This window comes from Castor canadensis, chromosome 1 (assembly GCF_047511655.1).
Source record: "Castor canadensis chromosome 1, mCasCan1.hap1v2, whole genome shotgun sequence".
NCBI lineage: Eukaryota > Metazoa > Chordata > Mammalia > Rodentia > Castoridae > Castor > Castor canadensis.
Genome location: NC_133386.1, coordinates 205,360,109 through 205,371,316, shown reverse-complemented (window position 1 = coordinate 205,371,316; position 11,208 = coordinate 205,360,109). Strand labels below are relative to the sequence as shown.

Here is an 11,208-nt window from a genome sequence, read left to right as displayed (position 1 = left end):
ATCACAGGGAGCCTGGGTCCTCCCTGGCTGGTTATTCCAAGAAGGGAAGGGAGCTGTTTGTCAAGTTTTAAAAGTCAAAATTTGACCAGGTTTTCTGTCAAGCTGTGTTTATTGCTGCATTGGAAGTTTCTGGAGAAAAACAAGCATGTGATCAGGCTACAGAAGTGCTTCCCCAAGCTCCCTGCTGGCTCCCACCCCTGGGCGAGGCCCAGAATCACAGGGACCTGGTGCCAGCCCAGGCCGATAACCACGCAGGGAGGGTGCAGGGCGGGTGCTCTGATGTGGAATCTCCCATGCATAGTTTGGTGGAGTTTTGCAAACAGCTTTAAAAACAAAGCAAACCACCAGGGCTTCAGACCCATCTCTTTGGAAGCTACATTTCTTGCCCCCGCCCGGTCCACGTGTCCCGGCAAGCTGAGTGGGATGGGGTTCACAGCTCGGGGGAGCTGTGTCAGCTGTCGCGGCATGGGGGACTGGCTCTGCCTGGGAGCTCCACACCACAAGGCTACGCACTGTTTTTGGCTCTGGGCAGACAAAGATGTTGAAGACAGCAAGACACTCCAAGTCATTCTCAGTCCCCAGCTCTGTCTGAAGCCACTGCAGACCCACTGTCACCAGAACAGGTGAGAACAGGGTGTGGGGGTCAGGGAAAGGGAGGAGAAGCAGAGTGGATGCTGGGCAGGGGGAGCCTGCTGGGAGGACAGGGGATGTCCAGGGACAGTGCGGAGGGCCCGAGGGGAGAGGCCAGAGACCACCTGGTCGGGTACCTTGGCCCTGGTGCCCCGACAGTGGGAAGACGTCATCGTGGTTCCCTTGCTGATGGTGTGATGTCACCACGGCGTATGCTGAGGTGAGCATGGTGACATGCCAATGTCCTGGTCAGCTGGACCCCATGCCAGACTCCTCACCTCTCCAGCACCATCGGGCTTGCAACGAATCAGCCTTATTTTGTTGTCGTTCTTTGTGTTGGGATGGAGGCCACGCTAGGCAAGTGCACTCCTCTAAGCTTTGTCCCCAGCCACGATTCTCAAGACTAAACGTGGGTGTCACACGATCAGAGCGTTTGCTGGGGATGTCACCCTGACCTCCTGCGAAGGAAGGGTTCTCATCGTGAGGAGACAGGATCCAGGACCTCCTTGGCTGCCAAAATCCCCCGACACTCGGCTCCCTCTACAAAGTGACGCAGTGTCGGCCACACGTGACACAGTCCTCCGCAAGTGTTAAGTCCTCTCTGGATGCTACCCGACACCCAGTGTGACTCCAAGTCTACAAAGTTGTCACACTGATGGTTTCAGGGCCAAGGACAAGACCAGGTGTGTTCGGGACAGGCCAGTTTTTATTTTTGGACAGTTCTGATCTGTGGTTGGTGACTCTGTGGATGGAGGGCTGCACCTACTCTTTGGTTGGCTTGATGACGTCATCTGCCTCAGGTTTGGTAATGGCTCTCTTCTGCCTTCACCGTTTTATGTTTACGTTTTACGCTAAAGTTTCAAGATCTTCAAAGCACGACTAGAAGGAAACAGACTTAATTTTTTTGGTGGGACTGGGGTTTGAACTCAGGGCCTTGTGCTTGCAAAGCAGGTCTCTCCCACTTTTGATACCTCTCCAGACATTTTGCTTTAGTTATTTTTGGGATAGGGCCATCCTGGATTGCGATCTTCCTATTTGTGCTTCCTGTGTAGCTGGAATAACAGGTGTGCACCACTATACCCAGCTTTATTGATTGAGATGGAGTCTCAAGATCTTTTTGCCTGGGCTGGCTTCAAATCACTGTCCTCCCAATCTCTGCCTCCCGAGTAGCTGGGATTACAGGTGTGAGTCGCTGTGCCCAGTTAAGAGGCAGACTGTAGCTGGGACATGACAACATGGGTTGGTGGGAGACATGTTGGCTACCTGTGCAGACAGCTCACCAGAGGCGATTCTCTTCTGAGCTTTTGTAAGATGCCCACAAAGATGCTGTAACAGGAAGTGTTTGAAACCACCTGGATGGCTTGAAGAAACCACTTTGCGTCCACAGTGGGGAAGTCTGGCAAAAGAACTGCCCAGTATGGACGGCACACACCGGGGGCCAGACCGGGAAGCGGGGGCCTTGTCTGCTGTCCTGTTTGGGATCTGAGAAAGTGAATTCAACAGTGTGATGGATTTGCCCAGTGTTTTAAAAACGTGGCACCTGAACAGATCTCACCTTGTTCAGGGATTTCAAAAAGTAAGCAAGTAAATCAAACAAAACAAATAAACAAAAAGTAAGCAGAAAAAAAGAGCAAACTTGCTAATATGGGGCTAAAACAGGAAAAACAGAGCAGTATCCAGCACAATGAAAAACACATATTGATGATGCCCTGTAGAATCTAGAAACAAAGCAAAAAGTGAGAAAATGGGTCAGGTTGGACCTTAGGAGATCATAGCTCTTGTAAGTATAGGACTGGTTCAACCAAAGACAGAAGACAAAACATGCAACAGGAAACCACTCAACTGTGAGACAGGAGGGCAGACTAGGACTGAATGCTCCGTTATAACAATAAATGTAAATGGAGCAGATTCGCTTACTAAGGGGATTACAACAGTCCAATTATGCACTGTTTTCAAGTCATACCCCTAAAACAAAAAGTTTAAAAAAAAAGCTCAAAAGGTAAAAAGAAGTGAAAAGGCAAATACTTGCTACATAAATGCAAATAAACAGAAACCAAGGGTCATGTTATTAATATTGGTTCAGTAACTGAACAACAAAAACAAACATGATATTGTTACCTTGGTAGGTTGTTCTCCTGCTCACTCCAGAGGTGGTCTGCTTTCAGCCTGCTGAACGTGTATTTCTTCCCTAATAAACTGTACCTATTACTTTCACTCCAAAAACATAAACGAGGAACACACATAGAACAAAACGGAGGATAGAAGGTCGTTTTATTTTGGCACACGTTACACCCCACAATAAAGACAGACTCAAGACTTTTGATGACAGAGACTATTTCCCATGGTATACAATGCAAGGTCATTAACAATGTCGGGGAGCACAGACGAGACCCACCAAGACCTGGCGAGTCTTTTCATTCCCCCCAAAAGTCTAAAAGACAAAAAACGTTTTCATAAGCCTGAGGCCAGGTGGGCAGCAAAAGTGGCTGTAAAGTCTCATCTCCTCGTGAATATCTGTGTGTCACTGAAGAAATGTCGTTGAATTTGATTACGGAGTCCTGCCTCCAATCTGCCTGGGGGTTTTATGTAAAATACCCTATATTACCTCCCTAAAAACTAGAAACTTCTGAGTTTTGAATTATAGCCTGCTCCTGTAGAGTTGGACAAGCGTTTGTGGGCCTATAATAAGGAAATGCTTGACATACTTCTCTCTTTGACCTACGAAATGGGGAAAACTTGGAGCGTTGAACACGGACGTAGCTTTTCTAAGTGCCTGTGTGCGTACATTGTACCCTACAAATGCACAACACACATTTTTTGGCCTTTCTGTAATACTTTTATGTTTACATAAATCACACTCTGATTATAATGCAATAAACTAGAAATTTATGACCCCAAACAAGTGGTGTTTAACAACACTTCTAAATTAGGCCAGAGCAGAAGCAAAGACTGAAATCCCAGACAGCAGGATTTGTGAGATGTGGCCGAGCTTGCATTTAGAGACAAACTAAATGCTTTCATTATGAAGGAAGAAAAAGGAGAACAGGCAAGAATGAGAACAGGGAGGTGGCCACAGGGACGGCGGTAATTCACACAATTAGAGAGAGGGCTGCGGGAGGCTCACAGCTAATAAGTAGCTGGTGTCTACAGGCGCTTATGTGGCTTCTAAACCGAACCAAAATACAAATGGCAAAATTATTGAATTAGGAATGGGCTACAAAGCTAGAAAGACAAATACCCATAAAAGAAGTTGAGAAGTTATCGGAGGACTGTCCTCCCAAAGGTGGAAGACCTCGAAGCCCTTGTGTCATTGGTCATCCCGTGTAATTTAGACCCTCTCACTAAAAGCAAGGATGAAAAGCTGCCCCACTCACAAGAAAGGAAGCTACATACCTCATTTGTCAACAGCACCCGTAAATTCATAAAGTAAGACTGAAAATGAAATAATGGCAAGCCAGGGCCATACTTTATTTTTTGGAGTACTGGGCTTTGAACTCAGGGCCTCACGCTTACTTAGGCAGGCGCTCTACCACTTGAGCCACTCCGCCAGAAGAGAAGCAAGCATCATTGCTAGACAGTCTGTTAATAATCCCCCCGAGTAGTGGGTTAAAAGGAGGAAAGTCCAAACAGATCCTTGAGAAAAAACTCAGTATTTCTTTTTGATTTGAAAAGAAAGGGAAGCTAGGTGCTGGTGGTTCACGCCTATAATCCCAGCTACTTAGAAGGCTGAGATTGGGAGGATCGAGTTTCAAAGCCAGCCTGGGCAAATAGTTCAAGAGGCCCCATCTCCATAGTAAACAGAGCAAAATGGACTGGAGGGGTGGCACCATGGTAGAGCTCCTTCTTTTGCAAGCATGAAACCCTGAGTTCAAACCCCAGTCCCACAAAAGAAAGAAGGAAGGAAGGAAAGAAGGAAGGAAGACATACACTTACAAATTAATGGAATGAAATACAAAATTCAGACACAGGCTTTAAATATGTGGAATACAATTTCTATTTCCAAGAAATAAAGAAGCATATAAATGTAGGTCCACGCTCATACCTATTCCAAGTCAATTCCAGGTGATTAAAAACTAGATGAAAGAAAGTAACGAAAGCCCCATGCCACCCAAGTGGCACAGGTGAGCAATCTGGACAACCTCAGAGTGAGGTTGCTGGCTCTTAGCACTTAGATTAAAACCATCCTGACCTCAAAAAAAGAGCATTAGTAATCTGAAAAGACAAATAAATTAGGAAGAGTCTGTGCAACATATCTATCAAAGGTTCACGTATTCCGGCCGGGTGTGGCGGCTCATGCCTGTAATCCTAACTTCTCAGGAATCAGAGATCAGGAGGATCGCAGTTGGAAGCCAGCCCAGACAAATAGTTTGTGAGATCCTATCTCTAAAAAACCCTTCAAAAAAAATGGTCAAGGTGTAGGCCCTGAGTTCAAGCCCCAGTACTGCAAAGAAAAAAAATTGATGTATTTCACAATACAGGATTCATATAAATATGAATTCTTACATATATAGGAACTCACAGAAATGAGTTCTTCCCTGGAAAACCCAGCAACACACAACAAGAAATGCCTGGAGAAAATTTGACTGTATCGTCGAGGTTTTCCCCAAAGCAGATCGGCAGGTGCTGATAAAAACCACATGCAAGGGAATCTTAGTGTTGACCATAGTGCAGACAGGACAGGGAAGCCCAGACTGGTCAGGTGACCTGCTCAAGGCCACACAGCTAGGGGAGCTAAGCACGGAGTCTGACCGCCAAGCTTGGAGAAGTGGCGTGCACCAGAGGGGTACTGGTGGATCAGGGCCACTCAGAGGCCTGGTCAGCTGGTCCATCTATGCACAGGGACCATCCACAACTACCAGAAGCGCTTTGGAAGTGACTTGAGGACACAGCCAGACCTGACTGGCGGCCCACTGAGAAGGCCTGAATGTGAACTCTTCTCAAAGGACAGGAGCCTCTGGCTTCCGGGCAGTGCCAATTGAGGCTGGCAGGAGGGGAGCGGAGTCCTTGGTGCTTTTGCCAATCACCAGAGATGCACACGGTCCTAGGCCTGCGGGGTACTCAGGTGTGAGCCACCATCCCTGCCAGGCCTGTGCTGTGGCTGCCTGCAGCTCTGCCTCAGCATTAAGCTGGGTTCTGATCCCTGAGGGAGAAAGGGTGGCTCATACATATGTTGTGGGTGGCATGTCCCCATCAAGGGAAGGGACTCAGGTCCCCGCCCATGCAGACGAAAGCCTCTATCAAAGCCAAATAGCAGTAGTGGGGAGTTAAGGTTCCAGAGCCCCCAACCCAGCACAGGCCTCTCCAGGACGCTGACGGAGCCACATCCACAGTGGGGACAACAAGGATGGCATCCACCTACGTGCTGAATTCACTTGACCTGCACTGGCTTAGTGCTCGAATTGCACCCAAGTCCATGTCCACCTGAACTTCACAACTTGACCTGCATTGGAATCAGGGTTTCGCAGATGTAGTTATGGTAAGGATTGTGAGATGAAGTCATCCATCTTCAGGGTGGGCCCTGAATCCAAGGACAGTTCCTGGCAAGAAGAGGAAACAGACACAGCAGGAGGAGGCCATGTGGGATGGAGACTGTGGCTGGAGCGATGCACCCACAAACCCAGGACACCAGGATCTGTGAGGAGCTGGAAGGGGCGGGCGAATCCCCTGCAGCCTCTGGAGAGAGCCGAGCTGTGCAGACACTTGACTTTGGGCTCCTGGTGTCCAGAGAGGAGAGAGAAGATGCTCTGATTCTAACCTGCCCAGCCCCCCACCAGTCGTTCACAACCCAGGATCCTAACACAATCAGTCCCAGTATTTTTGCCTTTAATTTGTGTGTCTGCTGTGGCATATGGTGGTATTACAGCCATATTTAAATAGAATAATAGTAATCGTCATTAGAATTTAAGCTTGCTTTTCTCTTTGAATGGTTCTCGGCACAGTCACCCAGATGACCCAATTTTGACACAAACAAACCTGGCAAACTCCATCCTGGCTTCCAGAGTGCCTGGAAAACAGCATGGCCCCTGGAGCCAGGCTGCCTGCGTTCAAGTCCTGGTTCAGCCACTTGTGGACTGTGTGGCCTTGGGCAGAGGACTCAGCCTCTCGGTGTCTTATTTCCTGTCTGTGAGGGTGGGGAGTCCCACAGCACAGAGGTAGAAAGCAGGACAGAGACAAGAAACTTGTGGAGGTGGACAGTGGGGATGGCTACAGAACAAAGGGAAGTGTCCAGTGCCCTGGAACCATAGATAGCACTGATTAACAGAGTACATTTTTTGGTATTAGTATTTTAACAACAAAAACACTGGGGGAGAAGTGGTGGCTGCTTGTTGGGCTGGCAGGAGAGCCATGCGAGCTCATTTGTGTACAGAAGCTGAGGGTGGGGTCTCTCCTTCCCTGTGCAGCTCCAATGACCTCAGCTCCAATGCTTCCCGCCAGCCCTCAGCCTGGATCCACTGTCCTGACTGCTCGCGGGCGGGGCGGGGCGAGGACACATGCATCTCAAGTTCATGCCACCTCTCCCCCAAGACTGCAAGCCGCGCAAAGGCAGTGGGCAGGGGCGACCACACTGGTGTCCACCCCGAGTGGGGCCTGGGCAGTGGTCAGTGTACAAAAGACACTACTGTGCGTTAGAAACCCTAGTACCTACTGTATGGCTTAGTCACAAAGCGCGAAACAGACTCGAAATTAACCTGAAAATTACAAGCTTTCTGCCTGTATCCACCTCAGCTGTGGGAGCTGGTGATGGTGGCGCCTTCCTCTCTGTGTTTTTAAATCCTTATACTTTCTAATTATTCTAGACTGAATGCACATTGCTTTTGTAATAAGATAAAGGTTTGAGAAGTTGGCTACAAATATCACCCACGAAGTAGCTTGGCCAGTGACTCCTGGCAAACCCGGGCAGCCCACGTCCCAGATGTGCCATGCCACCTTCCCATTTGCCCTTTCTTGTCACCAAGCACAGCTGATGTGAGCCCGGCCAGGTCGTGCTCCTGCTCGGGGGACTGGCCTTTCTCCACTGTGGCTCTGGACTTGTGGCCAGAGGCCTCCCAGAGCTCTGAAAAGCATTGAAATCCTGCTTGTCCCATTGGCTGCAGTGACCATTGAGGCCACATTTTCCTTACCCAGTCATGGGTCGGTGGACACCTAGGCTGGCTCCACGGCTTGGGTATCGTGACTAGTGCTGCTGCAAACACGGCTGTGCAGGTGTCTCCTCTGTATGGTGTCTTACACTGCTACAGGTGGCATGGCAGGTTCACATGGGGAGTGGTCCTATTTTTAGGGTTTATGAGGCTATTCCATCCTGACTTCCGTAGTGACTGCACTCATTTACAGGGTATGAGGGTCCTGTTCCCCCCCAGCCCCTGCATCCTATCAACACGTGTTCGCTGTCTTGATGACAGCCATTCTGGTTGGGGTGACATGGACCCTCAGTCGTTTTGATTTGCATTTATTTCTCCGATGGTGAAGGACATTGAACACTTTTTCATACATTTATACTTCTTTCGAGAACTGTGTGTTCAGTTCATTTGCCCATTTATTAATTGGATTATTCTTTTCTGTCCAGTTTTCTTTAATTCTTTACATATTCTGGATATTAATCTTTTATCTGATGGCTGGCTGGCAGAGATGTTCTCCTACTCTGTGGGTTGTCTCTTTATTCTGTGTTCATTTTTTTTCAGCACTGGGATTTGAACTCAGGGCCTCATGCTTGCTGGGCAGGCACTCCACCACTTGAACCACAGCCCTGTTCATTCTGGTAATTGCTCCCTTGCTGTGCAGACGCTGTGCAATTTGATTGCAGTCCATCCATCAGCTCTTGTTCTTATTTCCTGAGCTTTGGAACCCTCTTCAGAGGGCAGTTGCCTGTCTGTGTCTTGGAAGTGTTTTCCTGTAGTGGTTTCAAAGTTGCAAAAACAATAAGGTTTTTGGCCCACTTCAGTGGATTTTGTACAAGGTGAGACACAGGTCTAGTATGTCATCCCCCATGTGCATAGCCAGTTTTCCCAGCACCCTCGGTCACAGAGGCTGTCTTCTCCCCGGTGCAGGGATTTTGGTGTGTTTGTCGCGAGTCAGATGGCTGAGGCTCCGCGGGCTTGTTTCTGGGTCCTCTGCTGGCCTCCGTTCTTCTGCACGTCTGTCTTCGTAACTACGGCTGTGCAGCATACGAGGCTTTTCCAGGGTCTGCGCACGCTAGGACTGAGCCCTCTGCAGTGCAGTCTGAAGTCGGGTCAGCCTTACCTGGGCTAGTCGAGGTCTGTTGTGTTTCCACATGAACTTTGGGGTTGATTTTCTACCTCTGTGAAGAGTGACATTGGGATTTTGGTGGGAATCGCATTGAATCTGTAGATAGGACAGCCACCATCACCGTGTTATTTCTGTTGGTCCTGAACGCGGAGTTTCCTCAGTGTGTTTCTTCAGTGCTGCATAGTTTTCACTGGAGAGGTCTTTCACCTCCTTGCTTAGGTTTATTGCCAGGTATCTTTTTTTTTTGAGGCCCCTGAGTCTTGACTTGCAGGGTCAGTCACCTGTCCATGGGACAAGAGGTGAAAGGGAGAAACCATGCCTGCCTGGTCCATGGGGCCTCAGGAGGCTGACAGGGGCCAGCGCTGGGGTCAAGAATCCTGTCCTCCAAAGGTCCAGCGGCCAGCACTGTGGTCATGCTGGAGTTTGGGCCGATACCCAGAGAACAGGTTATTATTACAGTGGTTGGGGACACATGTGGCCTCAGATGCCCAGGGAGATGGGCGCGGGTCCTCTGAGCCCGTACAGAGCTTCCCAGGAGTGGCCAGTGACCTATGACACCCCTTTAGGGATGGGGTCAAGTTAAAATCCAGGAGCAAGAAGATATCACTGACCCTTCCCTTGGCTGTCTCTCCATCCCCTACCCCTGGGAAAATGGAGCATGACGTCACACGATGAGGTCACCACCAGCGTCTCATTGTCATTGTCACAGAACATCCTTGGGACAGCATCACAGGCACACGGTTATTAACAATAGGATGGCATGACTCCTTTCTGAAACAACGGTGTCAATTCACGCAGCCACAAGCATCCACTGTGTCCTGAGCACGGGCACCCCCCAGATGACCATTGCCCTGACCTCCGGGACACGCCAGGTGACCTCAGACAGATGGTGGGGCCCCGTCCCGTTTCCCCAAAGGGGAGATTAAAGGGTGACTTTTAGTAAACTGAAACGTATCAGGCTTTAGGGACACAGATGAAACTGTGACTTTTTCCCTCCTCCTCCTCCTTTTTCTTCTTCTCTGTCTTATCTTCTTCTTGGGAGATAGGGTCTCCCTGTGTGGCCCAGGCTGGCATAAAATTCAGGCTCCTCCTGCCTCAGCCTCCCGAGTGCTGGGATTACAGGCTGCACCGCCATGCCTGGCTTCTACTTATTGGAAGGTTGCAGTTTTGAGACTGTGGTCCTGGGAAGTGTCCTCTGCTGGTGCTAACCCTCCCCCTGCTCGATGGTGCCTTCTGTAGACACTGACAGTCTCCAGGGGCTGAGGTTGTTTTTGCCACTCCAGGTCTGACTGTATGTAATAGAAAGCCCAAAATAAGTTCATCTTACATGCATAGAAGCTGAATTTTCTGCCTCAGAAAAGAAGTCTGTAATTCAGTAGACCAAAGCTGCCATAAGGTTTCCCTGTCACTAGGGACCTTTTGCCTTCTTCAGTCTTTCGGCTTTACCATCCTAGCACAGGATTTCTAAGGATGCCTCATGGTCTAACGTAGCTGCTGGAGTTCAGCCCTCACACCCAAGTTCCAGGCAGCAAAGGAAGGAAACAGCCAAACCGAAAGAGCCCGTGTCCAAGCCTTTATGAGTGTCCAGCACTTTTGCTTGTGGGTTATTAGCCTGACCTGTCACATGGCCACATCAGGCTAGAATGGAAACCGGGAAAATAATAGCCTTTCCTAAGGGTAAGTTGCTGCCCCAAATAACACTGCAGTAGGTCCTGAGTTGGTGACTGCGTGTTGGCCTCAGTGTCCTCCAGTGTCCTCTTCAAACTGTTTTAAAAAATTGAAATTCACCAAAGAAGATACACACAGCAAATAAACACGGGAAAGTGCTCAGCTTCGTGTGTCCGTGAGAAATCCTGCAGTAGCGAGCCGTCCCCATGCACCTCTCAGGATGGCCGAGCCCCAAATGCACAAGCCGATGATGCATGGAGCAGGAGCCCCCATTCGGTGCTGAGGGATGCAGAACTCGGTGGTCCTGCACCCAGGACCCAAGAGTCACGCTCACCGAAACTCCTGCCCACACCGAAACCCGCACGTGATGTTTGCAGAAGTCATATTTGCTGTTGTCAAAACTGGGAAGCCACCGAGATGCTCTTTAGAGGGTGAACGGAGAAGCAAAATGGTCTCCAGACAGTGAAATACGATTTAGCGATAAAAAAGCAAAGCCACTGAAAAACAGGAGGAGTCTTAAGTTCATATCGTGACATGGACGACGACATCCTAAAAATGCCCCATACTGCGTGATTCCAGCTCCGTGGCGCTCTGGAAAAGGAGGAATGACAGACAGGTAGGGAGATGGTGGTGGCCAGGGGAGGGGAGGGAGGGATGAACGGTGGA

The 11,208-nt window shown here is 49.3% G+C and overlaps 1 long non-coding RNA gene across 3 annotated transcripts in view; it reads left to right on the top strand.

The window, feature by feature from the left end:
- Positions 1-326: 326 nt before the first annotated feature.
- The window catches only part of LOC141414937 (uncharacterized), a 36,324-nt gene continuing 25,442 nt past the window's right edge, over positions 327-11,208 (top strand). For all 3 annotated transcript variants that reach the window (XR_012439946.1, XR_012439947.1, XR_012439944.1), the window contains exon 1: positions 327-623. This is a non-coding gene — a long non-coding RNA (uncharacterized lncRNA). The remainder of the gene's footprint in view (positions 624-11,208) is intronic.